A 5,000-nucleotide genomic window follows, 5' to 3' on the forward strand; every position below is an offset into this window, starting at 1 on the left:
TTCGGTCAGACTTGGAGAGGGCCGGATGCAAAAGAAAATCAAGGATGAATAGGGAGTGAAACTAGCATCATCATATTTTTGCTATTAGAATATATCTTTGATCATGCATGATTAGCTTTCATGTTGTAAAGGTACATTGGTTTCCCTCTTTTTTTTTTTTTTTTTTTTTTTTTTTTTTAAGGAATTTCCCCTGCGGGGCTACAAGGAGAAGGATGTCTAGTCCCAATCCCCGTCATTCAGGAGGTGCTAAGATAAGAGGGAGGGTGGAGGGGTGTGGAGTGTATTCAGGGATGGAATGGGTGGGATTGATTTTATGCCTTTTTCTTTTTGGCTACCACCCTTGGAAGGGGGAAAAAGCCTTGGTATATGTATGTATGTATGTACATTGGTTTCCCTAAGACTGTCAAATGAATAGTTATTGTTTAAGTGTTCATGTGAGATTTTTTTCTGTTTTTATTGTCTATTTGTGTATTTAATCCGTTGAAGATTTTCTTTATTCAACGGAGGAGGTAGGGGATCGCCATGCACAGAGGATGGATCAATAGGAGTCAAAGCCAGAAAAGTTGGAAACCACTAATGTTATGTATCAACTATATATACTTGTCTTCACGTAAGAAGTGCGGTTCACATGATAGCCATGATTAGACGATTTTATTCAGTTGACAGGGATTACAGTTAAGTTGGTTATGGTTTTCCGTCGGTTCAAAGACGACCTATCTAATCACATTTCGTATACTTGGATATGACTAAGAAATGCTGTGGCTCTTGTGGGGAAGTTTATTTGGCAACAGTCGCAGGTATTGGCGACCCTATCGTTGTTCCTCGATTTTTGTCGATTTTCTTTTTGTTGTCAACCGTAGCTATTCTTTTTCTCTATTCTTTCTGTTTTGAATTACTGAACTTTTTTGCTTGTTGGTACGTCTTCATGTGAAATGCTTGTTAGGAATCTTTGCGAGGTGACTGAATTTGAAACTACATTTGAAATATTTTTATGTGGTCCATTTTCTCCAACTCATTTTCCAAGATTCTTCTTTTGATTTATGACGACCGCCTGCCCACAATAAGCATGGCATATTTCTAAATCAAAGGTTCATTACAAAATCAATCTAGATTATTTCAGTAAATGCAAATACATTCAAAGCTTAAAGGATTTGGTGTAATTACATTATTATCATAACATCATGAAATAACACACAAATGCTGCAATGAAAAGGTTTGAAGTTTTATCATATTTCTTTATTGACCTACGCCAACATGTCTTGAGATGCATTAATTGACTGCCTGGCCAGTCACAAAATACCATAAACCTTAATGAATATGCGACCTACATTTCAATCCGATAGCTACCAGTGATTTCTGTTTGCCCAGGCATTCTGATTAGATAAGTCAATTGCGACAAATGCACAGTTAAAAACCTCCTGCGAACCTCATCGTCCAAAAATATATTTGCCAGTTTCTCCCAGGTATCTCCTTTCATATCGCTTTTTTTTTTTTTTTTTTTCGTTTCCAATACTCTCTCCACCAGTTATGATCCTCTGCTTCCCTAACTTGGTCCATCACTCCACATTAGCCTGGTCTGGACTCCAGGCGAGGGGCGCCACCAACTTTCGAAATCGATTTACATTGGTGGTCTATAGTCATTTCATCCCACTGTGACGGAATTGTCCAACCGATTTTTGCGCGAAATTTTAGTTTAATAATTTACCAAAATGTTATATTTAAGGCTCCAGCAACTAAGAAGTCTGTAAATTCTTTATAATTTCAGTTGAACTTTGCCAACTAGTTTCTTAACCAAGAGGCATTATTTTTTCATAGGAAGATTAAAAAAAAGCGACATTATGAGCGTATGAAAAATACATTTGAAAAACGCAGAATACAAATATGTGGTACAGTCTCGTAAAATATGAAACAAAAACTATTAACTAGCATAGATGTTATCATCCACAAAAGGATAAGATCATAACAACTTTCACGCTTGCACGTGCGGGATTTACACACTTTCATCAGGATAGAAACCACAAGAAAGGTGGGGGTGTTTTGTTGTACGTTAAAAGCAATGTCCATGCTTGTGAAACAGGATGCATATGATAGTTTGTGGGTAGAATTAACCTAAGCAAATGGACAAAAAATTAATGTAGGTGTAATATATAGGCCAACGACATTATCATTACCAGACGACAAACTGTTGTTTCAAGAACTGTCTAGTTTCTGCAACCGGGACTTATTGATAATGGGTGATTTCAATTTCATTGACACTGATTGGATGACCCTTGAACATGGCCATATAGGTAGTCGCTTGATTGATTTTCTCGATGACAATTACTTAGTTCAGCACGTAAAAGATCACTAGCCGCGAAAGCATGATTACCGATGTAGAAGTTGGTGAAACTGTTGTAAATAGCGATCACAACTTAGATTCAAACTACTAAAAAAAATTAGAATAGATACTTGTGTTCCTAAAATAACCGATTTCAGTAAAGATTAGTTCATAGGCCTACGTCAGGAGCTTCAGCTTACAGATTGGGAGGCAAAATTAAGAGAAAGACCTGTAGATCAGATGTGGGAAATATTTCAAAATACGCTTACTAAGATGATTCATACTTACATTCCTCTTAAGGACAGACGTCCCCCAAATCAGGCTCGCCCAAAATGGCTTAACAAAGAAACTGAAAAGAGTATTGCTAAAAAGAGACAGGCTTATAAGAAATACACGTGCTCGGGTGCATCTAATGACTATCAAAGTTATGTATTAATACAGAGAGATTAAAAAAAGACAATAAAACAACGAAAACGAAAATACGAAATGAATATCGCTAATAAATCTAAAGAGAACCCCAAAGAAATCTATAGTTACATTACAGATAAAAAAGTTGTTAGGAATCACATTGGTCCACTAATTATCTGCTGACGGTCAACTTGAATATTCAAATGAAGGAATGTGTGATATTCTAAACAATTATTTTAGCTCAGTATTCGTAAACGAAACACCTGAAAGTGAACTCCAAACTGAAACCTGTGAAAAGTCTAGGGTAAACTTACTACAGTAAATATAACAAAAGAAAAAATTAAAAGGCGTATAGAGAAACTCAAAGTTAATAAAACACCAGGGCCTGACGGTTGGCATCCAAGAATCTTAAAGGAAATGAAAAATGAGATTGTTGTTCCATTAGAAATTATTTTCAAGAAATCCATCATATCCGGAGATGTCCCAAGAGAATGGAAGCTAGCTAACGTTACTCCCATATTCAAAAAAGGTGACAAAAAGAATCCAAATAACTACAGGCCTATAATTTTTACTTCAATCGTAGGAAAAATGATGGAAACTATCATCAGAGATGCTATCGAACATCATTTAGAAAGTGACTGTTTTATAAATGATAGCCAGCATGGTTTCAGACGGAAAAGTTCTTGCGTGACTAAGTTATTCGAATTCTACAACACAGTTATCTCGAATTTTGACAAAAGAAACAATATAGATTTAATATGTCTAGACTTTGCAAAAGCTTTTGATACCGTCCCCCACGAAAGACTACTTACTAAATTAGCTTCATAAGACTATGTCTTTATTCAAAGTACTAATCACTAATATTTTTACCTTGTTCTTGTGTACCTTATAAATCCCCAAATTCAATTTCAGATCTTTTACCCTAATTGATTCTGGAATGGTCAAAATTTTAGTCTAAAGTGACTCCTTTCAATTGTGCTTCTACTCTGCTAATTGCTCTGGAGTGCAATAATATCAACTTTATTACGCCACCTTCGACAATTAGCAAAGCTTCATTTAGATTTGCTGAATTCTAAGTAATTTCTGGGATTTCTTGAACACCTGAGTTGGGTTCACTATGTGTGATTTTTTCCTCTTGTTTGCATTTTCTGTTCTTGAATAGACTGCTCTACCTCGCTACCATCCAATCTAGCATTGTTGTCTTCCCTAGCTATTTTAATAGGTCTCTTATTACAGATACTGCTTCTAAGTCTATTTGATTTAGAAATGGGATTAACTGTGATTTCACTAAGATCCCTAACTTAGTAAGACATATGATCATGATTTTTTTTCTCATAGTTGCAATTCCTATCAATAAATCTCCTAGGAAAACAGATTCTACTAAAACTACCACTGGAAATTGCAAAAGCTCATTTCTATATAAAATAAATTCTAACTCAGTCTTACCTATTTTTTAACTGACTTCCTGTCCCTCCTTGGAATGATTAATAGATTTGTTCCAAGATTTTCACTACCAGTTTCAATTTATTTAGAATTTTGCTAGTTATAACATTGAATATAGATCCCACATCGATAAATATTTGAATAGGTCTATTGAAAAATCTACCTACAATGATGGGTTCTACAGAAGTCCTCCTAATTGTTATAGTCAATTTACAAATGTCTTTGGTGTTGGTGTTCTCTTTCACCCTCCTATCACTTTTGTCCCTAGCAAAATAATATCTATTTTTTGCTTTAGGGTTATCTCTGTAGTGTTTTTTTTTTTTTTTTTTTTTATGTCTGGAGGGTCTCCTCTTGTTTCTGGATGAATACGAAACTTTAGCATTGCTATACAATCCGGTGTTCTATGTCCTACTCTCTGATGGTACAAACAGAAAAATGGGTTTCTACAACGATACTCATCATGACCCTTATATTTGCAGTTACTACAAAAAGTCTTATAATAACACTCATGTGCTTTATCCTCCAGTTATTACAATTAAAACACTCAAATCTAGCATTCCTTGAAAAGCTTCTAACTCTATGTTTAGATTCTCTGTTTCTGTAACCACCCCCAGAGTTCCTATTTTCTCTTTGTTGTTGCATTCTTATTTTCATGACATATGGACTAATTGCTTTACTTTTACTATAACCTTGAAGAAGGTACTCCATCTACCTCAAGTCAATTCTTTCTACAAGATCCTGTATAGCTTTTTTGTAGTAATCTCATTACAATTATGTACCAATAATGTAAATTTTATTAGCTTAGTAAACTGAGAAACTTTTAACTTGTCAT

This window comes from Oratosquilla oratoria, chromosome 8 (genome assembly GCF_046742065.1).
Source record: "Oratosquilla oratoria isolate Oo_2021 chromosome 8, ASM4674206v1, whole genome shotgun sequence".
Taxonomy (NCBI): Eukaryota; Metazoa; Arthropoda; class Malacostraca; order Stomatopoda; family Squillidae; genus Oratosquilla; species Oratosquilla oratoria.